The sequence below is a fragment of the Equus caballus genome, chromosome 21 (assembly GCF_041296265.1).
Source record: "Equus caballus isolate H_3958 breed thoroughbred chromosome 21, TB-T2T, whole genome shotgun sequence".
Classification (NCBI taxonomy): domain Eukaryota; kingdom Metazoa; phylum Chordata; class Mammalia; order Perissodactyla; family Equidae; genus Equus; species Equus caballus.
The window spans coordinates 18,473,080-18,499,250 of record NC_091704.1 but is presented as its reverse complement, the minus strand read 5'-3'; the positions used below and the strand labels follow the sequence as shown (position 1 = coordinate 18,499,250).

General features: G+C 47.8%; 1 non-coding gene across 9 annotated transcripts in view; it reads left to right on the top strand.

Moving 5' to 3' along the window:
• The window catches only part of LPAR2 (lysophosphatidic acid receptor 2), a 30,065-nt gene extending 6,615 nt beyond the window's left edge, over positions 1-23,450 (top strand). Inside the window, exons 2-12 of one of the 9 annotated variants that reach the window (XR_011430504.1) lie at positions 8,744-8,817; positions 9,015-9,134; positions 12,130-12,212; positions 13,124-13,261; positions 15,564-15,614; positions 18,348-18,949; positions 19,447-19,538; positions 19,875-20,167; positions 22,224-22,492; positions 22,759-22,894; positions 23,264-23,450. This is a non-coding gene — a transcript (lysophosphatidic acid receptor 2). Of the gene's footprint in view, positions 1-8,743; positions 8,818-9,014; positions 9,135-9,257; positions 12,313-13,123; positions 13,262-15,563; positions 15,615-18,347; positions 19,389-19,446; positions 19,539-19,874; positions 20,168-22,223; positions 22,493-22,758; positions 22,895-23,263 lie in introns of those variants that run through there. The other 8 variants (XR_011430507.1, XR_011430499.1, XR_011430503.1 and 5 more) reach the window with 8 other exon arrangements.
• The last annotated feature ends 2,721 nt before the right edge of the window (positions 23,451-26,171 follow it).

Here is a 26,171-nt window from a genome sequence, read left to right as displayed (position 1 = left end):
AAGGGCTCCTGCTCTTATTTCTCACTAATGCAGCTTTCTCCTTTATTCTTAACTTCCTCCTGCTCAAATCTACTATCTATTGGCCATTATTCTTTTTGATGTTATTTCTCTCTTCTCATGCAGCACTATTAAACCCCTTAACACATCTCCTTCATTCCTAGAGAGGGTAAGTGCCCACTGTGTGCTCGGCCCTAGAATAGAAACCAAGAAGCGGGGCTCCCGGCTGAGCTCTGTGTGCCCTTGGCTTCTGCTCCCTTCTTTGATTGTGGAACCCAGCAGTTATCACCCCAGTTTTTTACTTCTCCACTTGCCACAGTTAAGTCTGGAGACGTTAGAGCTCTGCCCTCACACTGTTCATTTCTACTCTCTGCCAGGTTGACATCTCTAGCTTATGCCTTTTCTTCAGTTCAGTTCAATAGGTCCTTTCTCAGCTAGTGTCCCAAGTATGGTGCTGGCCTGGAGTTTCCAAAATGAAGAAGTTGAGGCCTTCCTCATGCCCAGTTCAGCTGTGGTTAAAAACTTTAAAGGGAACAGAGTGGAGAGTAACGAATCCAGGCTGGGACAGGCCAACCCTTGAGAGTCGTGGGCTTGACAGAGGAGTAGGACTTCTCCAAACTCAGAGGAGGGAGGGGGTCAGAAAGACACTGGCGAAGAGCCTTGAATGCCTTGTGAAGGGATTGGAGTTTATTGAAGCAGACAGTGAGAAGCCATTTCACCTTTCTGATCAGGAGAGAGATGAGAAATCGTATTTTTAAACAAGAAATTTAGCATTAGTGTTGAATGTGACCAATTCATGGACAAATTAGGAAATGACATTACAAAGAGCTTTTTGTAGACTTAAATTTATTCCATCTAAAGATTGCTCTTTTTTTTTTTTTTTTTTTTTTTTGAGGAAGACTGGCCCTGAGCTAACATCCATGCCCATCTTCCTCTATTTTATGTGGGATGCCTGCCACAGCGTGGCTTGACAAGTAGTGCATAGGTCCGCACCTGGGACCGACTGCTGAACCACAGGCTGCTGAAGCGGAACATGTGAACTTAACTGCTGAGCTACTGAGCCGGCTCCAAGATCGCTCGTTTATTCAAGTCCTGCAGACTTTTTCTTGCGTCATGTTAAAGAATTTTCCTTTTTTCCTGGTGCCAAAACTAGCTCGTGATCCAAGGCCTCGTCTTGCTGAAATCACTGTAATAATTTCCATGGTTGAACTTGGGTATCCGTACATATGCTTGACCCCCATTTACTTGACTGTTTTTGTTTTGTTATTTGTAGGTTTATTTTTAGAGTGACCTCTACAGATGATTGATGGCATCCATTACGGATTGATTCTTCCCAGTTTCACTTTATTTTGAATATATTTATTTTGAATATATTTATTTCACTGTATTTTGAAATGCTGGGGGCGTCTGACTCCTGGGCTGTATTCCTTTGTGGAGCTCAGCACCCTCTGTGAATTTCAAGGTTTTCCATCCAGGTTTTATTTCCTCAGGGTAGGGAACATGTCTTCTAATTTTTTTTGTGTACCTAGGTCTGTTTCCAGGAGGTGCAGAATATTGTTGACTGTTTTTGTCAGCTAAAATAATCCTTCTAGAAAGGAGAATCATTAAGGGGATTTGATTCCATCTTTGGCTGAAGTGTTAGAATCACTGTGGCTCTCAGGGAAGCTTTTTCAAGTATCCTGTTCTACAGGGACGAGACCTCTGAATATATATCTAAATCAAGTTCTCTGGTAATTTAAAATGCTACCTTATTCAGGAAAGCAGGTTGTTCCATAATTTGGAAACGTAAATTATAGCTAAAATTAGGAGCTATAATACACTGTTGGTAGAAGGCAGAATGTGGCTTATGTTCTGTTCGTTCCCATGTTCCTTTCTCCTTATACAGTGATCAGCATATAGTAGTTCCTCAATAAATGATAGTCCTGTGACTATTCAACAAGTGAAATTGAAAGGGGATAAAACTCTCTGCTTTCTTTTTCCGGCATGATTGTTAATGACTTTCAGTAGTTTTGCTACAGATTCTTTGCATTGGTTTTAAAAGGATATTTAGTTTTGTTTTACTTTGTTTTTAGTTTAGAAGAATCCTTGGAACTCTATTTGTATAAAGGATTTATTATTTTTCATTCTTTGGAGTTTTACTTCTTCATAAACACTAACATTTTGTTTTGTTTTAATGCAGATACTTGGATCAGATAAAACAGGTCGTGTACTTGCTAGGCACAGATCCCGTTTTTCTCTCCACGGTCCCCATGCACTGGTTTACAATCTGTTCAGTTGTCTCAGCTATCTATTGCTATGTAACAAATTACCACAAACCTAGCAGATTAAAACAACATACATCTATGATCTCAGTTTACATGAGTCAAGAATCTGGGCACAGCTGAGCTTGGCTGCAGTCAAGGTGTTGGCCACGCTATGTTCCTACCTGGAGTTCAGGGTCCTCTTCCAGTCTTGCAGGGTTCTTGGCAGAATTCGGTTCCTTGCAGTGAAAGGACTGAGGTCTCTGTTTTCTTGCTGGCCGTCAGCTGGCAGCTACTCTCAGCTCCAAGAGGCCACCTGCAGTTCCCTGCCTTGGGCCCTCTCACAACATGACAGCTGACTTCAAGGCCAGCAGATGACACTCTCTGGACCACTAAGGTGGAGTTATAGATAACAACAACAGGAGAGACTATACGACTATACCATCACCTTTATCACTTTGCAAGTCACAGATTCTGCAGTGGGGGTCACCTTAGGATGTGTCCGTCGCATAAGTGAATTCATCCCCTTTGGTGATGCTGTGAACTCACTGGTCTGTCCTACTTTATGTCATCATTGATAGTTTGCTGTCAGTTGCTTAATCACCTGGAGGCCAAGAACATGCTCAAAGCTTAGGCATTTATTTTCTTTTCATAGTAAACCGTAAAGACATCCTGTGAAATTGCTTTCTATGCATTAAAAGATGCTTCATACTGTATCTAAAGTAAGATGTTTTATAAGCAGAAAAATGACCTGGGAATAAACAGTCCTGAGACCCCTTTGGGAAGCAGAACAGCCCACTTCATTGTTTCCCCTCATGTGTTTAGAATTACATTTACAGAAGGTAGCAAGCTCTAACTGGTGTCCCTTTTCATTAATGGTAATACTGCTTCTATGGAAAGACAACAATTTAGGCTGAATATCCTATGTGATCAAATACTGTATACCATATAAGAAAGACTAACGTTTGGGTTTAGATTTACAGAAGATCAAATCTCATCTCCCACGAACATTTTGATATTTGGGGTTCAGAGACCTGGGTCTTAGTTCTGCACTAAAAAGGCTCTAGCCTTTTTAAAGGCATCCCACAGGAGTGCATGGTGAATTTGGAAGACACTTGGAAATAAGACACTCTCTCATAGATTAACAGTATAGGGCATTGTGGCAAGTATTTGATCTTCCTCATGGTGTTAATCCCATTTGACTTCCATTGTGAAACTACTGATTTTCAGGTACAATATCCAGCCATGGCAGCATCTTTTAATAATGAATGCTTGGATGACAGCATTACAGGATTTAAAATCATAACAACAGTAAATGTTAAAATAATGGTATAGCACTCATCAAAGTTGTTCACAGAAGTTCTGACACATGGACACACCATCGTGACTGCAGTTATCTTTCCTCTCTCTTTGCATTATCAAATTCTCCCTTTAGGGGGCCAGCCCCATGGCCAAGTGGTTGGGTTCACACATTCCACTTGGGCAGCCCAGGGTTTTATGGGTTCGGATCCTGGGCGCGGACATGGCACCACTCATCAGGCCATGCTGAGGCGGCATCCCACATGGCACAACCAGAGGCGCTCACAACTAGAAGATACAACTATGTACTGGCGCTTGGGGAAGAAGAGGGGTAAAAAAAAAAGGTTGGCAACAGTTGTTAGCTCAGGTGCCAATCTTTAAAAAATAAAAATAAATAAAAATTCTCCTTCTAGGCTGGCTTTTTGGCGTGTAAACATGTGCTAGTGTATTCTGTCTTTAAAAACACACAAAGAAACAACAATAACAAAAAATCTTCCTTGACTCACCCTACCTTGATCTGTACTTGGGATTTGTTTTAATCAGGTATGGTAAGATGAGAGACATCAAGACAACTTTGAAAAAAGAGTTTATTACTTACAGTTCCCATGGAGGTGTGCAGGGCCACATGGGGAAGCACCTGAATCTGTCAGGAGGCAGGAGTGAGGGGAAGCATGGCCCAGAGCTTTAATTGTGATTTCTGCAGGAAGGACTGGACAAGGCAGAGTTGGCAAGTTTAAGCAAGTTTAAATTGGAATAGTTTAAATAATTTCTGCAGGCTCTGGGCTATAGGGGTGGTTTCTAGTTGTCTGGTACCTGGCCCTGGGGTGATTTACAGCCGGGAGAATATTGGCTGGTGCTGAGAGTTAGAGAAAGGAGGTGGTTGGGCATATTGCCTTTGGATTTGGGTTTGCATGTGAAAGGCACGCTCTCAGGCAAGCTGTTTGCTATATCTGGAATTAGCTAGCCCTAAGAGGTCAAAGCATCATAAAATACAGAAAATAAAAAACATGATTACTACACACCCTTTCTTTTAGCAGCTGCTACATTTCTTTACTCTCCATTATGATCAGATCTCAAAGAGTTTGTGGTTGCTGCTTCCGCTTCCTCTCCTCCTCCACCTATTCTTTCCCAAGCTTCTCCTCCCTCTTCTCCCTTCTCCCTACTCCTCCCTTCTCCCTCCCACTGCTGAGTCACCAGTGACCTCCATGTTGCTAAATCCAAGATCTCTTCTGCGTTCTTCTCCTGCTTCGCGTCTCAGAAGCATTTCTCACAGAGTACTCTTCTCTCCTTGAAACTGTTTTTCTTGGTTCCTCCTCACCGGCAGTTTGGTCCCAGTCTCCTCTGCAGACTCTTCTCTGCTTCATCTCTACAAGTCTGTGTGCCTGGGCCCCTCTCTGTCTACATTCTCCTATGGTGATTTCCTCAAGTCTCAGGGCTTTAAGTGCCATCTCTATGCCCAGGACTCCCCATCTTTGTATTATCTTCAGCCTTGAGTCCATGTCCATGTGCCCAGCTGTCTATCTGATACGTCCTCTTGGGTAGCCCATAGGTACTCAAGTGTAACCTTATCAAAGTACAGCTCTCCTTTCCAGACCCTCCTCCCCAAAACCTGCTGTCCTCCAGTCTCCTTTATTGTAGTTAATGGTGTCTCCATCCATCCAGTTGCTCAGGCCTAAAACTAGTAGCTATCATTGAATCTCCTCTTTCCCTAAAACCCCACGTCAGTTTGTCAGGAGGTCTTGTTAATTCCATCCCCCAAGTCAAAGATCTGTTTACTTTTTATGTTTGCTACCATAACTGTTAACTAAGCCAGCGCCATTTCTGGACTATTCCAGTGTGTAGTAGCCTCCACATTGGTGTTCCTGGTTCCACGTTTGCCTTCTAGTCCATTTTCCACAGAGCAGCCACTGTGATCTTTTTGAAATGCAGTTCACTTAAGGATAGGCAAATTGATCAATGGAATATAATTGAAAGTGCAGAAATAAACCCATACATCTGTGGCCAACTGATTTTCTACAAGGGTGCCAAGACCATTCAGTGGGGAAAGAATAGTCTCTCCAACAAATGTGCTGGGAAAACTGGATCTCCACATGCAAAAGAATGAAGTTGGACCCTTACCTAATACCATATACAAAAATTAGCTCAGACGGATCAAATACTTATCTGTCAGAGCTAAACTTATAAAACTATTGAAAGAGAACATCGGCATAAATCTTTGTAACCTTGAGTTATGTAACAGTTTCTTAGATATGACACCTTAAGCACAAGCAGCAAAAGGAAAAATAGATAAATTGGATTTCATCAAAATGATAAATTTTGGGGGCCAGCCCCATGGCCAAGTGGTTAAGTTCGTGCACTCTGCTTCAGTGGCCCAGGGTTTCATGGGTTTGGATCCTGGGGGCGGACATGGCACTGCTCATGAGGCCATGCTGAGGTGGTGTCCCACATACCACAACCAGAGGCACTCACAGCTAGAATATACAACTATGTATGGGGGGGGCTTTGGGGAGAAGAATTAAAAAAAGAAGAAGAAGAAGGTTGGCACCAGTTGTTAGCTTAGGTGCCAATCTTTAAAAAAAAAAAAAAAAGATAAACTTTTGTGCTTCAAAGGACACTGTCAAGAAAGTAAAAAGACAATCACAGAATGGGAGAAAAGACTTGCAAGTCATATATCTGAGAAAGGTCTAGTATCCAGAATGTATAAAGAACTCTTACAACTCATGATAAAAAGAAAACCCAATTAAAAAGTGAGCAAAAGATTTGAATGGACATTTCTCCAAAAAGAGTGGCTGATAAACACATGAAAAGATGCTCAATATCTTTAGCCATTAGAGAATTGCAAATCAAAACCACAGTGATACCACCTCATACCCAATGGGGTGGCCATAATGAAACAGACAATAGCACGTGTTGGTGAGGATGTGCAGAAATTGGAACCCTTGTAAGTTGCTGATGGGAATGTAAAATGGTGCAGCCACTTTGCGAAAGTTTGGCATTTCCTCAAAAAATTAAACATAGAGTTACCATATAACCCAGCAATTCTTCCTAGGCATATGCTCACACAAAAACTTATACATAAATGTTAGTAGCAGCATTATTCATAAAAGCGAAAGAGTGGAAACAACCCAAAAGTCTGTCAACTGATGAAGAGAAATACAAAATATATCCATACAAAGGACACGCTGTGTGAAAGAAGTCAGTAACAAAAGACCACATTCTGTATGATTCCATTTATATGAAATGTCCAGAAGAGACAAATCTGTAGAGACAGGAAGATTAGTTGCCAGATGGGAGGAGGGGAGAATGTGGAGTGGCTACTAATGGGGACAGGGTTTCTTCTGGGGGTGATGAAAGTGTTCTGGAATTTGATAGTTGGTGAAGGTTGCCACTGAACTGTATGTATACTTTTAAGATTGAATTTTATCATATGTGAATTACATCTCAAAAAATCAACACTAATAGGGGCTAGCCTGGTGGCACAGTGGTTAAGTTCGCACATTCCACTTCAGCGGTCCGGGGTTTGCGGATTCGGATCTCAGGTGCAGACCTACACACTGCTTGTCAAGCCATGCTGTGGTAGGCATTCCACATATAAAGTAGAGGAAGATGGGCACAGATGTTAGCTCAGTGCCCGTCTTCCTCAGCAAAAAAAAGAAAAGAGGATTTGTGGCAGATGTTAGCTCAGGGCTAATCTCCTCCAAAAAAAAATCACTAATAAAGATGCAAATCATGTCATGTGATAACCACTCTGTAAAATCCTCCATTGCTTCCTGTATTAGTTTTCTGTTGCCACTGTGACAAATGACCACAGATGTAGTGGCTTAAAAAAGACAAACTTGGGTCCAGCCCAGTGGCATAGTTGTAGAGTTCATGCGCTCCACTTTGGCGGCCTGGGGTTCACAGGTTCGGATCCCAGACACAGACCTAGCACTGTTCGTCAAGCCACACTGTGGCAGCATCCCACATAAAAATAGAGGAAGATTGGCACAGGTGTTAGCTCAGGGCCAATCTTCCTCACCAAAAAAATCCCCACAAACTTGTTATCTTCCATTTATGTAGGTTACAAATCCCACATGGATCTCACTGGACTAAAATCAAGGTGTCGGCAGGGCTTTCCTTCTGGAGGCTCTGGGGGGAATCCGTTTCCCTGCCTTTTCCAACTAGTTGAGGCTCCCAGCGTTCCTTGGCTGGTAATCCCTTCCTCCATCTGCAAAGTCAACAGCATAGCCTCTCTGATCCTATGTCATCACATCTCTTTTGCTGACCACAGCTGGGCAAGACCTGAATCATGTCTGCAGAGTTCTTTTTCCCTTGTAAGGTAACGTATTCATGGTTCCGAGGATTAGCACATGGACGTCTTTGGGGACCATTCTGCCAACCACAGTTCCCATCACAGGCAAAAAAAAGCCAGAGTCATTCCCCTGACTTACAAGACTTTCAGTCGGCCCCATTTGTCTCTCTAACTTCACCGCGTGGCTCTCTCCCTCACCCCTTACCCTACAGCATACTGGTCTCTTAAAAAGCCAAGTGTGTTCTCACTCAGGGCCTTTGCATTGGCTGTTTCCTCTGCTTAAATTATTACCCTCTTCAGCCCTTTTCTGGCGTGACTTTTTGTCATTCCAATCTCAGCTGTGATGTCACCTTAGAGACATGCAAACTACGATGTCTTCTAGTCATCACTCTAGTAAAGTCACCACGAAGTACCTGGCACGGCTGATGGTTTTGTTTGTGTGTGTGTTTGGTGTCTCTCACCTACTCCATCTTAACTGCCACATGGGTAGGAACCTTGTCTGTCTGTCTCTGTGACACTAGAATGGTGTGTGGCATGTAGTAGCTGCTCAGTGAACACCTGCTACATTAACGTTGCACACCACTGGGATAGGATGGCTGGTGTCTGCTTATGCTCCAAAGTGTGCTGCTCTCAGATCATTGGACCTTGAAATTTCATAGTTCTTAGTGAGTTACTTCATTGTTTAAATTTGCATTATTTGCATTGTTTAAAATTCTACATATAAAGGGAAATGTTTTGAATTTTTGTATATTGCTGTATTTGAATCTTGCACAGATTGAATTCATATGAAATGCTCTTGTACTGTACCTTCATAAAGGATTTTCAACAGAACTGGCAGGCTCAATATGGAGGAGCTTTACCCTGGTGGACAGTGTCACTCTTTCTCTCATATGCTCCTCTGTTGCCCTTCTTTCAGAAAGTATGCTCTGAATTGCCATCGGATGAAGCCTGCTGTCTTCAGTGTGCTCTGTGAGATCAAGGAAAAGACAGGTAGGCGGTTGAGAAGACACTTCCTGCATGGATCCAGGAAGTCGACAACCACGCACCTCGGGTCCTGGCTTGGCCCTAATGTGCATCATGAGCCTTCTTGTTCATCCATCTCTCTCTGGCCGTGGATGGTTCAGATGGTTCATTTCTGTCTTGTCAGTGCCCTGCTTTTTGGTGCATCACATGCATTTATTTTGCAGTTTATAACTGGAGAAGTACTTTTGCCAATGTGTGACAAGCAGCTGCATTCGTCTTAAGCAATACCTAAGAGGCACCGTGGCATTCAGTTGTTTTGGAAAAGGAAAAGATGATAAAAAAAGGTAGTATCATAACAATTTTGTTTTGTTTGTTTGAAGCATCCAAAGTCATCCCCTTGAATGGCTTCTGCCACTGCAAACCTTTTTGTTTTTAAAAAAAGTCTTTTTATTTTTAATTAATTTTAGATTTGCAGAAAAGTTGAAAAAATAGTATAGAGAGTTCTGCTGTATCCTTCTCCCAGCTTCCTCTAAGGTCAACCACCTTCAGAACCACACTGCAATGATCGAAATCAGGAAATGAACCTCGGTACAATGCTCTATCTCTGCACGGCAGATCTTACTCGGCTTTCCCCACTTTTTCCCTTAATGTTCTCATTCTGGTCCAGACTCCCATGTTGCATTTAGTCCACGTGTCTGCTTGATCTCTATCGATACGTGACAGTTCCTCAGTCTTGTAGCTTGAGTCGTCCACATTTGTCTTCATAGGTTTGTTTGTGTGTTTAACTTTTTAGTTTGAAACAATCAAAGATTTACAAGAACAGTGCAAATAAGTTTTCTTCCTGAACTATTTGCTAGTAACTTGCTACCATGATGCCCCATGACCCATGCACGCTTGAGTGTGTGTCCAGAACAAAGACATTCTCCTGCTTACAGGACAACCCTCACGGTCAGGAAAGGAACATTGATACGCCACTCCCATGGAATCCTCAGACCTTATTCAAGCTCTGCCACTCGTCCTAATAATGTCCTTTATGGAAAAGGATGCAGGTCCGAATCTCATGTTGCATTTAGTCATCATGTCTCTTTGGTCTTTTTCCATCTGTGACAAGCCCGCATCTTTGCTTGACTTTCATGACCTTGACCATTTGGAAGATCACAGGCAGGCCGCTCCATTTGGACTTATCTGATGTTTCCTTAAGGTTACATTTCCTCTGTGCATCCTCAAAATTAGACAACACCCTGTTGTCATGCAGAGGCTGGTCAGTGGTACCCACATTCAGTCTGTCCCCTACTAGGGACATTAACTTTGATCACACAAGTGAGATGGTCTCTGCCAGACTTCTCCTTTTTGAAGTTGCTCCCTTTCTCTTTGTGATAAGCGTTCTGTTGGGAGGTACTCTGAGACTATGTAAATGACTCCATCCCTCGTTAAATTTTTCATTTATTCATTTTTGTGTTTTGTATCAGTATAGATTATAGAATCCTATTTTATCACAGTCAGTTACTATCATCCTTCATTTTGATGCTCAGACTGTCCCAGATGTGGCTAGTGGGAGCCCCTTCAAGCTGGCTTCGTGTCCCTCTGACATGTCTCTGTCATCCTTTGAGCTTTCCCTTATCTGCTGCCATAACACATTCCAGGCTCCTATTCTCCTCTCTCTGCCCCAGCCAGAAGTAGCCATTTCTCCAGGAGCCCAGCCTCCGTTTAGAGTAGATCTTGGCCCTCAGTGTGCTCAGTGCTATTGAGGTGTTGCTACTCTAGTCACTCTCAGAAGACACAGCTAAGGAATATTTGTGGGTAGTAACTTCCTGTGTGTACACACACACACATGCATATCTATTTTTTCTATATCTGTATATATTGAAAACCATGAGTTCATTCCAATATCTTTAATTCTAGTTCAACACCACAGGGTCATCCTGTTTTTCTCTCTTCCCAGATTTGTATCTCCTTTCTCTGATAGCAAGAACTCTGCTCCCATTATCCTCAGAACTTTTGCTTATTTAATTAGTCGTTCCCTCCCTTCTCATGTACACCAAATCCTCCTCCCGGACATGCACTCTTCGCCCCCTCGGCCCCTGACCCCTGTCCCCCACCAACCAGCCCACTTCTGCAGGCAGCTGCCCTGTGACACCCTCCTCACCTTTCTTGGCCTCTAACACCCAAAGCCAGGTCATCCTCCTCCACAGACACCCTCTCGCCCTGCAGGGCGTTTGAATGTCTGACAGCCTGTCATGTCTGTTCCTTATTTATTTATTTATGTATGCATGTATGTATGTATTTTAAAGATTTTACTTTTCCTTTTTCTCCCCAAAGCCCCCTGGCACACAGTTGTGAATTTTCAGTTGTGGGTCCTTCTAGTTGTGGCATGTGGGATGCCACCTCAGCATGGCTTGATGAGTGGTGCCATGTCCACGCCCAGGATTTGAAGCAGTGAAACCCTGGCCCGCTGAAGCGGAGCGCACGAACTTAACCACTCAGCCACGGGCCGGCCCCTCCTTATTTAAATGATGAGGAGCAGATATTATGGCTTCCAGTAAATGGAAGTACGAAGGTTGGGCTTTTTTTTAGTTTAGGTAAGTTTGCCCTCAGCCTCTTGCAGCACTCCCTTCAGAGTTCTGTATGAACTGGATGAGCAGTGCTCCTGCAACCGCTGGGCAGCAAAACCCAAGTCCTGTAGGCTGAAGAAAGTGCCTGCAGGGGACACGCCCAGCCCTTGGAGACACCAACCATAGCCACATGCTCCTTAGTACTGTTGCACTGTGTGATGTTGATCACCCTGATAAAAATTGGCTAGCATGGGTGCCTCTCACTGAGGTGAGCTGTCCCCTGGCCTCATCCCCACTGGTCCCCAGGAAAAAACAGCCCTTTGGGGGCTCCCCACTGCCCTCAGCAGTTGGCTGTGTCATCATAGCTCCTTGGATGTGTGAGCCCCTAAGGTTTTTATTGATAACAACTAGCTTTGCAAAATACAGAATTAGTAGTAATAAAAAGTCTTTTTTTCTTTTTTAAAGATTGGCACCTGAGCCAACATCTGTTGCCAATCTTTTTTCTTCTTCTCCCCAACCCTCCCCCGCCCCCCCCACCCCCGGCCAAGTACCTAGTTGTATATTCCAGTTGTAGGTCCTTCTGGCTCTGCTATGTGGGACACCACCTCAGCGTGGCCTGATGAGCCATTCTAGGTCTGCGCCCAGGATCTGAACTGGCAAAACCTTGGGCCGCCATGAACTTAACCACTCGGCCATGGGGCCAGCCCCTGAAAAGTGATATTTAAAAGTAATTTAATCTAGTGTTGTCTCAGAAAGCTTTAGTTCTTAATGACCTTTTTCCTATCAGTGCAGCGCTGGACCTGAACAGGAAACTGGAGAGCTGTGGATGCGCAGTCTGGGCACATCTCATTCTTTGCTCCGTCTGATTCTGTATGTACATATATGACTGCAGCTGTCCATCAGCTTCCGACTCAGCAGTTTCAGGAGAAAAAGAAGGGATTGATACCTGCTACCACCAGAGCAGGCTGAGGTGTCCATTTTAGCCACTCAGTCACCCTGTCCCATCCTCCCAGGGCGCAAGGGCCGTGCTTGGGGCTTCTGACTCACCCCAGGCTGAGTCCCAAGGAGGCTGTGGGGCTCAGAGCACAAGCCACACACATTACATCTGGGCATTGCTTCCAAAAGTCATGCTTCCTTTCCTCCAACTGACTCAAACATCAGTGTGCAGGGTGTGGGTGCATTTTGAGCTTGCAGGTGCGGGGATGGCCCCACAAGGGAAGATCGCACGTCTCCTTCTTGATTTAACTCACATTTATCACATTTCCCCTCTGGCTAAAGTCTTCGGCATTTCATTAAAGACCAAACCTGCGCAGAGCATTTGAACACCCCCCACCCCCAGTGGCCATTGTTGGAGCTCCATGCTTCCCTGCATTAACGCCCCAACCTTCCAGCGGCCTGGGAGCAGACACTTACTCCTGTTTTACAGATAAGCAGAGTGAAGCTCCAGAGACAGACCATTGCACCCCATTAAGCCACAACCAAGTTGCACCCTGTCCTGGCTCAGGAAGGGAACCCTCCCTGTGCTTCACTGCCTGTGGCTCCCATCCCACCCCCCACCCTGCAGGCTGTCTTTGAGTCCACTGCCCTCACTGCATCCATGATGGCTCCTGGCCTCTGCCATCTGTCTCCCTTAGCCAGCGCAAGGTCTAGGGTGTCCTGTGATCTAGGACTGTCTTAGTTCCTGGCATGCAGTGCAAGTCCCTCACGTTTTTGTTGAATGAAGACTTTCTGCTGATGATACCTATTAAGTGAAATCCTTTTCATCCTGTTCACTTTACGAGGTTCAGGAAGACTGAATGAATGGGGCCTGACTGAGAACACAAGGCTTATTGTTCATATCATTCTGAAAAGAAAGCCACTTGCCACGTAGACCTAGTGTTGGCAGATGTTCCTGGAAGCACTGCCTCATGAGTTCCAGGGTGAGTTGCCTTCCGATGCTTCCTCCAGCCTGTGGGAGGGACACGAGTGCATCTTCCAGGTCGGTGTGCAGGCAGGCGCTCCACCTGTGTTCTCTGCAGTGTCTGGGTGGTCCTGCCTAAGGCAGTCTAAGAAAGCCAAGGGCATTCTAGGAGTGGCCCCTCCCTCCAAAATCCTTCCCTTAAAACAGACGTCCTGGGGCGGGCCCCATGGCATAGTGGTTAAGTTTGGCACACTCCGCTTCAGTGCCCGGATCCCTGGCACAGACCTACACCACTCGTCAGCCATACTGTCACTGTGACCCACATATAAAGCGAAGGAAGATGGGCACAGATGTTAGCTCAGGGCTAAACTTCCTCAAGCAAAAAGAGGAAGATTGGCAATAGATGTCAGCTCAAGGCTAATCTCCTCAGCAAAAAGAAAAAAAACCCCGAAAAACAGCAGTCTTTCTTTGTATCTAGAGGAGTTGTCCTGAGGAGTACAAAATAAATCCTTTTTGGAGAGTTCTGAATTTAGCTGGGAAGACCAAATGCATACTGGCCCCATCCCTTTCCCGAAACCGTAGGGGCTAGGTGTATTACAGGATTCGGAATTGTTTGGGTTTTAGCTACATTATGTTGATGAGGACTGAGGCAGAGCCTGCATTCAAACGATGGCTTTTAGCACAGAGCAGGAACATTCTTACACAGGCTCTGCCTCCAGATGCACTTGCGTGCTAACTTGTACAAAAGCCTTTGGACCTTGGATTGCGGGTGTGCAGGCAGTTTGGACCCTGTGTGTGCAGGAAGCCCCTTGAAGAGCCACTGGGTATCAGGGCAGTTCACACAGAGGGACCTGCTTTGTCTTCTGGCTGTGACTGTCCCCCAAGCTGGTCTCAAGAGCACATCTGTGCCTCAGTTTGGTTGGTTTTGGGGTCACTGTGTCACTGAGGAACGAGAAGTCCCAGCTCCACCAGCCTTGCTCTCGGGCCAAGGAACCCTTGCTGTGCCGCGGGGGAACCAATGGCTGCCTTTCAGAGGAAAGAATGTAAATAATTCATAATATAATAGGGAACACCTATTATTTACTGACCAGTGTTCACTGGCCCAGCTAGGAGCTGTCAGGCAAAAGTAATCCGGCAGGTTTGTTTACCTTTGTTTCCCTTCCTCATCAGCTAGTTAGGTCTGTTGCAATTGCAAAATCATGATCTGTAGGTCCAGCCTTCTGGCTGGGTCTGTCCCAGCAGTTACCCTTTGGGCCAGCGTGTGACTTCTGGAACTCGGATCTCTTTTCTGACTGACTGTTCCCCAGGGCTGAGTCCCATGTACCACATTTCCTTAGGGCTGTGCTGGGAGTGGATCTCCTAGAGCTGGGGAGCTATTTCCCAGGTTGCCTGGAACGTCCTTTCCCAGCCCCGAGTCTCAGGGTGACTGGTGAATTGAGCCTCCAATCCTAACTGCTCCTGTGCAGCTGTAGACTGTGCGGAGCTGTGGTCCCTGCCACACAGCCGCTGGTCTCCACGGGGGCTATTTACATTTGAAATCATTAAAATTAAATACAATTAAAGCCACATTTCAAGTGCTCAGTAGCCTCATATAGCTGGTGACTCCTGTATTAGACAGCATAGGTCCAGAACATTAGGAAAGTTCTGTTGAACAGACAGGTGGATTATTTTAAACAAACGTACAGATCAAGCATTATGAAAAAAACCCAACGTCCATGATGACTGGAGAAACCAGACGTAGTCCATCTATATAATCAAATTATTCAGCCGTAAAAAGAAACGAAGCTCTGATACATGCTATAACGTGAATAAACCTTGAAAACTTTATGCTGAGTGAAAAAAGCCAGACACAGAAGGCCACAGAGTATATGATTCCATTTATATGAAGTTTCCAGAACAGGCAGAAAGAGATTAGTGGCTGCCAAGGGCTGGAAGTGAGGGAATGGGGAGTCACTGCTAACAGGGACGAGGTTGCTTTTTAGGGTGGTAAAAATGTTAGGTAGTGGTAGTGGTTACACAACCTTGTGGATCTACTGGAAACCACTGAATTATACTTTACATGGGTGAATTCTATGCCGTTTGAATTATGTCTCAATCAGACTGTTATAAAAACAGCTCGAGGACCACAGGGTTTTGGGCAGGGCCACGTCTCTAATACAGAGTGAGCCTGTAGCTTACGGCCTCAGTACACACAGGGACTCGTGAAGCAGCACTCTCTTGCAGCCTCTCTTACCCTGTTCAGGTTTCTTCTTAGGGCCTAACCATCAACTGAAATTGTCTTGTGCTTTTGTTTCTGGCTTGTTTTCTGATTCTCTCCCCAGAGCGACAGCCCAAGAAAACACAGGCATGCCTGCTGTGCGTCTCAGCTCACGGTAGGTGTCAGTAAACTTGGTGGTAGCACGGGAGTGACTAATCTTTCTTGACAGAAGATGCTCCTTTGTCCTGTCACCTAGAACCTGCTTAACACCAGTTCCTGGGACAATTCCTAATAGCGTAGTTAGGGCATTGGCCAGCCTAAAAATCTGATTCCCAGCCTGGGAACGGGTGGGACATAGTTGACATGCGTGTTGCTGGACTGGTCACCTCCCTGTGTAGCAGGACTCAGAAAAATAAAGGTCACACGTTGGGTGATGGTGGCCCAGCTTCTGAAGCTTCTAGGCCTTTCCTCATGGCTCCCATTAGGTATTGTTCAGTTGAAATCAGAGGATTTCTTTGGATGAGAAATAAAATTGTTTAATATAGATAGAAACTGTCCATAAGTGGTGTTTTTCTTAGCTCTTGCTCTTAAATGTTCTCAAAGCCCATAGGAGAGTATGGACTAGTTTTCTAGACATTTTACCTGGCCAAGTTTTATATTAAAGCATTTTGCTCGCTTTTCCTTTTGCCTCATTGCCACACGCAAGGAAAACAAACTTAAACTGTATATCATTTTTACTTTGCATCAGCAGTTCATACAGTACTTTATTACAGAATTGCAGAGCTTTAATGAACAAATGCATAAGTATACTGAAATAAAAATTAATTTGCATATTTGGTTGAGGCTTCAGCACTTAGATTGTGATGTATTTTAATTAAGGATTAATTAGCAATGATGGCAATTTGCACGGTGTGATACTCCCGTGGGTTGGCGAGTATCTAGTGTGCATGGCATCCATGATTTCAGAAGCTGACGACTGTTGAATATTCTGCGTAAAGTCCTGTGGGACTGACAAAGTTCAGTTAAGACAAAGTTAAGACAAAGTGACTTAAAATGAGGCTTCATCTAGAACGCTGCTTGAATGAACTGACCTAGAGAACGTCGCTTGAAAGGTCAATGCAGGCAGTTTTCAACACTAACAGTCTGTGTTCCCAAAGTCTCCTCATTTAGGTTAAGGACTCGTCATCTCCAGGAAACAAGAATGTGAAATGGCCCTTGATGGTGTCGGGGGCCAGCCACATAGAATGCCATTGTTGAGCACTGACCCCGCCTAGGGGCCAGTTTAGGGCTGGGGTAGAGGGTTAGGAGGGAGTTGTTGGTGACATCAGTGACTCCCTGGGCGACTTCCCCAACACAGGGACACCCTTTAGCCTGCACGTGGATCACGTCTCCCATCCTTGCCTTGCCCGTCTGTCCTTCCTGGGCTCCTGGTCTCATCCTCTTGACCAGCACCTGAGGACAGAGCTGAGTCAAGTCTGTGTCTGACTTGAAGCAGTGCCTCTAAAGGTCCCCAGTAAGCCTGAGGGTGCTGTGTGGTTTGGAGAGACCTGTTAATCACACTAAGGAGGGTTCTTTCTATTCCTGGTGTGCTAAGGGTTTTTATCACTAATGGGTATTGTTTTAATAGATTTTTTTCTTTTTGTATCTTTTGAGTTCTCTCCTTTAGGTTACTGAGATGATTTACATTGATAGATTTTCATGAACGTTCATTTACATAGAATTTTCACTTTCATTGATTTACAGTGACAGAGTTTGAAAGCACATGTGTGCGGAGATAAATCCTTGTGGTTATGATTCATATATTTATGCACATACACACACAGAGATGCTGCTGACATTGATTTGCAGTTCACTTATTTAAGCCAAAGTGGCTTAAACAAATGAAGCTGGGGTGTGATTTCCTCATGGAGCTCCCATCCTGAGTTCTCCATGTGGTGGGTGGGTGGCTTTTCCTGGGTCTCTCCTCCAAAGCAGTTTGTTGAGGAAAGGGGCTCTCTCTTCCTTGAGGGCCCAGTAGTGCCATTCCATATAGTGACCTGGTGGCCTTCAGGGAGCCGTTTCTTAGCACAGATTCCTATTTCTGGAGCATGATTCTGCAAGGCCAAGCACATTCCAGGAGCTGGGGTGATGGCAGTGAACACGACAGCGACAGTCCCAAGAGAGCAGGGTGGTTCCACACAGTGATAATAGAGACAGACTTGCACCTTCGTGGGATGCAGGTGGGGGTGTGGGGGGCACCCCTAGGCCCCCAAGTCGTGGTCTGATGGGGTTTTTCCAGCAGCAGGAGTTCTTGTGTACGAAGATGCCTCTGTGCTGGGGACAGCATGTCCCACACTTCCCTGGTGATCTCATTGAATCCTCATGCATATGATTCCCAACTTAAAGGAATTAAGGCTCAGAAACTCCCCGTTACCAATAACTGGCACTGACCGAGTCAGAATCAAACCGGTCTCCCTAACAGTGACCAAGCCTCTGATCTGCAGCCCCTGCCAGCTCTGGGAGCCCTCTGGGGGGTGTGGGGCTGCTGTGCAGTTTTCCTGCTCCCCAGGTGAGTCAGGTTCGTTGGGAAAATTCTGGCCTATCGATGAAATGACCCTGATAGGAAAAGACTCCCACGCACACGCTCCATTGGCGTCCATCCCTAGGGAATAGACACAATGACAGAATCAGAAAGAGCAATTGCAGGCCATTGAGACCTTCCCAATAGCTGGAGCATTTTTTTTCTTAAGCAGTTGGGGTCCAAGTACAAAAAGTTATTTACCACCTGCTCCCCTTTTCGCATCCTCTGTTAACAGGCATCGTGTAGGGAGGAAACACCCTCACAAAAGATGATAGTGGTTACTGGGACTCGCTCCTTGCCAGAATTTCTTGTACAATTACCTTATTACCTCTGCTTTGACTACAACAGAAACTGGAGCTGGGAGAAGCTGCACTCAAGTTCATGAATGAGGACAGGAAACGTTAACCTCAGCACAGGTCTCGATGACCACGCCGGGTCCACCCCTGCGGCCCCGTTCCTGTCAAGACAGAGCAGCAGGAGACTGGTTCCCCAGGGGCCGCAGCAGCTACTTGCCACCCCCCAGAGCCCCAGCTTATGCCCGGCACTTAGTCAGCGCTCAGCAAGTGATCAAAGAAGCATTGAAAGGTTTCTGGAAGCAAGGAGTCCCCAAGCTTTTCTCCCTAATAATTATTCTCACCCTCAAATGAAGAGACACTGGTGCTGTTGCTTCCAGACTGGTGCTGTGGACTGGCCTGCAGGGTGATGGACGTGGGGGCTGGTGTGACCGGAACAAGTGGCAAATGTGGGTGCCCAGCACACACTTGCAACTCAGGGGCTCGAAACCCTGACCCTGAGGTCCAAACACCAGTCTCAGACTGTGTGTCATCGGAGGGCTCCTCGGAGTACAGTTTGGTCACCTCTCACTTGGCTTCAATGCCTCTTTCTGCGGCAGGTTCTCACAGCTTAATCCATCTCGGGTGGTAGGTGATGGAGACCACCCCACTGTGCAGGTGAGGGGGGCCGGCTTCCAAAGCCCAAGCCCTGGCTGGCTCTGGGCCAGGCCTGTCCCATGTTATCCCATCCCGTCAGGTGCTGAGAGCAGCTCTATTCACAGCCAGGGCTGTGGCTGGTGGCCTGACCCTTTTATAGCCACAGAGTCATGAGGTGGCTGATCCAAGGGGCCAGTCGGGACATCGAATGTCTCTGGCACTCAACCCATGGGTTAGACTTCCTCCCTTGTGTGCAGTAGGGGTCCTGGAGATGGCTCTGCCCAGCCTCCCACCCTGGCATGGGAGGAAGCTGGAGCACAGTCCTGCTGCCAAGCAAGGGCACTCCTGAATGGGCAAGGGGACAGGCAGCAGTGGCGGGGGTCAGGGCGAAGGAGGCTTCCCCCCAAACAGCCATGTCTTTGTTCCATTAGGGGAGAAAAATAAAAACGTCTTGGGGTCATGTTCCTGTCTTAGTCTGCACGGGGCTGCTTAAACAAGAGAAATTTATTTTCTCACAGTTCTGGAGGCTGGAAGTCCAAGATCAAGGTGCCAGCTGATTCAGTTCCTAGTGAGGGCTCTCCTCCTGGTCTGCAGATGGCTGCCTCACACGGTGGGTGTCGGGAGAGAGCGAGAGGGCTCTCATCCTCTTAGAAGGCCATGGTCCTACGGGTCAGGGCTCCACCCTTATGACCACATTTAACCTTAATTATCTCCTCACAGGCCCTGTCTCCACAAGTCACAGGGTGGGTTAGGGCTTCAAGAAGTGAATTTAGTGGGGAAGGAACAATTCAGTCCATAGCAGTTCCATATTGTTTCTTACAAAAAACAGTATGTTGAAATTCACAATTTTATTTTACTTCATTGTTTGGCTTACTGGGGTTTTATCCCCTCAGTAAGTTGGGAACAGAAGGAAATCTGATGGTTTTCGGGGGTGCCTTTATTTTAGTTCCACCTCTTCTTCTGAGCACCTCTGATGGATGGTGTCCCTGAGCTGAGCTCCTGGTTCCCACAGCCGCCTGCCTGCCCGCCAGTCGAGGTCCCTGGGGAAGCTGAGGAGCACATTTGAGATGCTCTGGAACCATCAGCCAGAAATGAGCTTGTTGTAATTGATGGTAATGAGTGTCTGATGAGAATAATTAGGCCAGGCTGGTGCACTGGGAGGACAGATGCACGGTACTGAGAGGCGCAGGGCTGCGAGTGAGCAGCAGGTGATGGGGGCACTCGGCACTTTGTGAGCAGGTAAGGTGAAGCCCAACATACGCTCGGCTCGGCCAAGTCCACAGCTGTGACTGGTCGTGGTGACCAAGGCACGGGGTCACTTCTGGTGTTTTAGGTCTTGCTTTTACTCACACATGTACATATTGCAAATGTGTACAGCCTTAAAGAAAGCAAGCTTGTGGCACGTGAATGCCTGTTGTAACAGCACCTCAAGAAGACGCACAGTTAACACCACAGGGCCTGGGATGTGACGGGCATGTTGTCTGCTTGTTCATGGACATCCGGGTGGTTTCAGTTTTTCATAGTGACGGTGTGGTCGTGTGCGTCCTGTAAATACAGCCTCCACAGGTGTCAGTGTTTCTGTAGGACAAATGCTTAGAACAGGAATTTGGAGATCAGAGGAGATGCACTTTTTCACTGTTAATCAGCATTTCCAAACTCTTGCACCAACGCATACTCCACAAAGAGAAATGAGAAAAGGCTCCAGTGTTCTTTTTGTAATTTGAGAGTTTTCATTTGGAAACAATAAGTTCCACGGTTTTTTTGGCGTATTTTTAAAAATCTCCAACGCCTGATGTGGTACCTGGCTTGTGATGGGCTCTCAGATGCTTGCTGTTGGATAAATAAAAGAATGAGAGAAAGACTGCCCCACGCTCCACAGCAGCCCAGAGCCACACGTGCACACATGTGCATGCAGACACACACACGAGCCCACACCCCTTCATGCACACACATGCATGAACACACACGGACACGCACACACTCCTTCACTAAACCGCATGTTCCCACCTTGAGCACTCCTTTCCCTAGTTCAATTGAAGCTATAATGGAAGGTGTGGAGGTGGCCTCTCCACCCCCAGGTGTCAGGGCATGCTCGGGCCCTGTGGGAAAGGACTGGGTCCTGTGTCTCCCTCTCGGCCCACTCCTAATTCTCAGCCTAGACCACGGGCACTCAGGGAGGAGCTGCTGAATAGACCTGAGACAGGAGCAGAGCGTCTGCTGTGCCGACAGAGGGCCATGCAGGACCCAGCAGAGGGAGAGTTCATGAGGGTGGGTTTGGAAGGATGTCAGGAAAAGCCCTGAGTGCCAGCTGTCAGATTCTAGGTTTTACCTGTGGGTGCCGGGGAGTGTTGAAGTCTTTGCACAAGACACTGGTGTGATAAACATAGTGTTTGAAGGTAGTCGGCTTGCAGGTGTGCACAATGGATCAGCGGGGAGAAGGTTTTCCTCTGCAGATCATGGAGGGCAGGAGGGGGATCAGTGCAGCAGAGGTCCAGGAATGGCATTAAGGGAGGGGGCGGATGGTGGGTTGTTTGTGGAGATGGAATCAACAGAGGGACTCGGGGAGGAGGACCTCCGTTATCTACTCTGGGCTAGGAGAGGTCAGACCGGGGAGGGGCCTTTACAAGGAACAGTCAGTGCAGTCAACTCTGGAGTGGATCTAGTGGCTTGTCCCTGGGGCCCAGCTGCTGTAGCTTCTGCCCAGAGTCTGCAAGGACCAGATGCAGGGGTCCGCAGCCCCACAAGCACTGTCCTCGCTGGGCTCAGGCTGCCCTGGCTCACAGGAACCACAGTTTACATTTGGTGCTTCTTGAAGACCAAGTAAGATTGTTAGAGAATTGGGTCTCTGAGCTGGAAGGCTAACAGATAACTGGTAAAAGGGGCTCTTTTCTTTCAGTTCCTTCAGAAAGAGCCTCGCTGCAACCCAGTGGGTCTGAGTACATGGTGAGGGTCCCCGTGTGTGAGGAAAATTCCTACAAGGATATCTTTTGAGCTCCTTCAGTTTTCACTAGAGAATTTTTGCCAGAAAAGGTTACTCTCTTATATAGGGAACGAGAAAGGGACAAGTGGTTAATGAATAAATATCCACACGAAATGATTAAACTGAGTTATATTAGCGCACTTAAGCCACTTAGTAGCTGATAGTATTAAGAGAACCTGTTTCCAAGAAAACACTTTAAACTTTGTTTTCCAGAAAGTCAGAACTAGGTGGACGTTGTCCCCGTCTTGCCTGCCCCCTGCCTCCATCCCCTCAGAAGCCCCCACACCCCGTCCTCCACCTTCCCTTTCTCTACAGCCATGAACGTTTCTTCTGTGTGGAGCCCTGAGCGAGCCTGCTGGGTAGTCCCAGGCTGGCGTGCGTGTCTCCGCCCCAGGCCTGCCTTGAGTTCACCACACTCGTCACCAGCCTCCTCCGGTAGCAGAGCAGGATGAGGCCTGTCTCACCCCAGGAAATCAAGCGCATGGTCAGTGACATCATGGCAAGTTCAGCACCATCCAGATGCAGCTGAAGCAGAGCACCTGTGAGGCCATGATGACCCTGTGCTCACAGTTCCTCGATGCCAGGTCAGACCCTATCTGCTGCCAGTGACCCCAAGGTCGGGTCTTAGGAAGAATCAAGTCAAGTGCTGGCTTGGGCTTAAGTCCTGGGAGCCTCCAAGCTTGTCCACGGGCTCTCGCTGTGGCCACAGGTGTAGCCCTTACACAGCCTCTTGGAAGACGATTGAAGTGTTGACTGGTTTTATAACCTCTAGAAAATCATAGATGGGGATGAGGGGACATTACAAGAGAGCCAGTGTATTAATGCTGGCTGAGTCTGTCTATGTTTGCAGGCGTAACTGGTGGAATTTCAGCAAGCAGGCCACACAATTCCTGAATGAGTATTTTTATTCCCATTTGAGCAACCCTTACCGCAGTGAAGAAGCCAAAGAAGAGCTGGCTAGGAAGGGTGGCATCACAGTCTCCCAGGTGACGGTCCTCTCCTGCCATGCCCCCTGAACCTGGAAGGGGAGAAGGTTAAGTCCAGTGAGGAGGACTTCCCTGTGTGAAGTTCATTAAATGTGTGGAGCACACGGGTGGAGTGTGAGGTCCCTGAGATGATGGATGTGGAGCATGAGGTCCCTGAGGCAATGGGCATGGGGTGTGAGGTCCCGGGGGTAAGGCAGGTAGAGTGTAGCATGTGGTGAATTGTCGGCATTACTATTTAACATCATTCTTGTATCAGAGGGATATGCTGTGCTGCATAAGAGAGGTGGGGGTATAAGCTTAGGAGAAGAAAAAGAACTTGGAGGGGCCGGCCCCATAGCCGAGTGGTTAAGTTCATGCGCTCCGCTACAGGCGGCCCAGTGTTTCGTTGGTTCGAATCCTGGGCGCGGACATGGCACTGCTCATCAAACCACGCTGAGGCAGCGTCCCACATGCCAGAACTTGAAGGACTCACAACGAAGAATATACAACTATGTACTGGGGGGCTTTGGGGAGAAAAAGGAAAAAAATAAAATCTCTGAAAAAAAAAAACAAAAAAGAACTTGGAGCAAAATCAGGACTTAAAATGACAGACTAGCTCTTGTGCTAACGTGCCAATTCAGTTATACTGGGGTTGGCCGGGGTGCACGCAGGCTTGAGTGTTTCTCACACGGTCTACGTGTGTGACTGGGGGTACAAGACAGGCAGCATCTGGCTCCAGATGGGGAATGTTGGTGCAGATTGGAGGTGGGACCTGGACGACCCCCGGAGATCCTGGTAGTCTGGGAGTCACTGCTGCCTGTGTTCTCAATGGAATTGGGGGCGAGGGAGGGGAAGCTAAGGGGAGAGCCCAAGAAACATTTCAGGAGGTTTTAAAGTGGGAACGGTAAGTCCAGGCGGCCCAAAGTCTCGAGGAGGAAACTGGCCACACCCATGGGGCAGCATGAGTGTCCTGAGGGGGTCTGGGTGCAGCACCCCTGCCTCTAGCAGTCGGGAGGATTGGCGCTGACACTGATGCATACTGGCTCACTGAAAGTCACCCGCTTTCCCTTCCACCCCACCCCACCGCCCAAGGCAGATAGTGGCAGCCCCCCTGTGCAGTCGGAGGGGCGGAGTGCCCAGCCCAATCAGGCTGCCTCCAGAGCCTGTGCCCTTAGCCCCACCCTCTGCCCCGGCCCAGGCTGAGTCCACTGTGACTTCATGATGAGGGCACTCAGGAGCCCCTCAGGGCCACACAGGCAGAAAACCTTGCAGTTGTCTCAGGCACATCTGACTTCAGTCACCCTGGAGCTGCTGTGGGGTCCTCAGCACCACGGCCGGAGCTGAAGGAAGAGGCCAGGCATCTGGGGCTTCAGGGCCTGACAGAAGCGTGAGGCGTGGTGGCTTGTTTGCCACCACAGACAGTTGTCTGAAGAACTGCCAGATTCACTTCAGGACCAGCGCCTCCGGAGGGCAGATGAGTCTTGGGTCTCGACTTGATCTGAGGAGACGGTTCACTGCAAACAAAAGTTTGACCAGCACTGGCCTTGTTCCAGTGACTCCCGCTCTCCCCGGGCCCTGAGACCCCACCCACCCGCAGCAGAATTCTGGGCTGGGAGCCCCTCCCCACTTTGGTGGGTCGGCCAGGTCCCGAGACAACCTGAAATGACTGACAGTTAATTGAAGGGGCTCCAGATTTGGGCTGCAGATGTTGTGCAGGCTGTGAGGCTCACCCCAAGGAGAAGGTTGTGAGAGGGGAGCACACCATTAAGGCAAAGGGCGTCATAGATGAGGCCACAGATGTTTTCAGAACAGAATCAGCTGCAACTCCAGGCTGAGGAGGCCCGAGGAGGAAGGGGCAGGAGAGCTGAGCTGGTGGATGGGGTGGAAATCTGGGCAGCTGCAGCTGGCTCACCAAAGGGGCTGGAAGGGCCAGAGGCGCTGGCCAGGGGCTCTGAACCACAGGGGGATATCTGGGAGCCCGTGCTGCCCCGCCCTGTGCCAGGGGCCTGTGTTGGAGTGCTCCCCATACAGAGGGAAGACCCTGCTGGAGCTTGCCCTCCCCCAGGCAGCAGACCTCCCCCAGACCCACCAGCCCCCTCCCTCACCCCCTCAGGAAGTTTGCTCTTTGTCCCTCTAAAATGCCAGCTGAATTCAACAGGGAAAACCGCTTGCCACCATTCTTCTGCAAACCTAGTCCACAAAGATGTTCCGGCACATCCCTTGTAGGTGAGTGGGAACCAGGTGTTTCTCTGGCTTGGTTAAGAGAAGGTCACCCTCACACCCAGGGGCAGAAGGACACCCAGGAGAGGAGAGACACATTGAGGAGCAGGGAGCACACACAGGGGCTGTTTCTTTTCATGGTTAACATTGCGAGGATGATGTAGGGACATTACAGAAAGAAATTTTTAAAGGAGGAAAGGTCATCCATCCACAGTCCTGCCACCACAACTCAACCGTTTATTTCTGTTTATTAACCTACACATATACTCCACCGCAGGGACACGTGCCTAACTTTGGGATATTGAAGTGTTTCCGGTTGTGCACATCTCCATGCTCGTAGGGAGACACTGGCCCAGGGTCTCACCTGGGGGCTTCTGCCCACAGGGGACATTTTCATTTTCACAACTCTAGCTGGGGCACTCCTGGCATCTGGTAGTGGAGACCAGGGACGCTGTTCAGCAACCTACCGTGCACAGGACGGCCCCACCACGGTGAACACCCCGTGGGGAGAAGCGCTGCCCTGGGAGTCTCGGTGCAGGTTTGGAGTCAGAGCTGGGCTGGCACCACTTAGCCCTGGGCCAGCTCCTCCGCCGCCGGGACTGCCTGCTCGTGGAACGGGAGTGGTAACGGCTCCCTCCCAGCCAGCTCCAAGGCTGAACACAGGCTGGCTTAGTGCTCGGCCCCTTCCCACGCCCCTGTCAGTTCACCCGTGTTATCCTTTGATAAGTCTTGAATTCGATCATGTTCTTCCCTTGAACTGATTCCCAGAAATGGGGTTACTGGGTCTTAAGGGATGCGTGTCTCCCTGGCTTTTGCTTCTCCTAAAGAGGAATCCAGAATTGAGTCTGTTGCGCCCCCTGCCCTGAGTGCATGCACTCTGAGCACATCACAGACAGGCCTGTTTTCCCTCCAGCTCCTTCCCTGTTCCAGGTCCCAGCTGCACCTGGTTCTTAGGCAGCAAGGTTGCACCCTCTCCTGTAAGCCATGCCAGCTCCAGGGTGTCCTCGACCCACCACAGATGTTTCCCTGGGTCCACAGTTCAATCAGTGCCATCTTCTCAGCCCTGTCCTCTCACCCA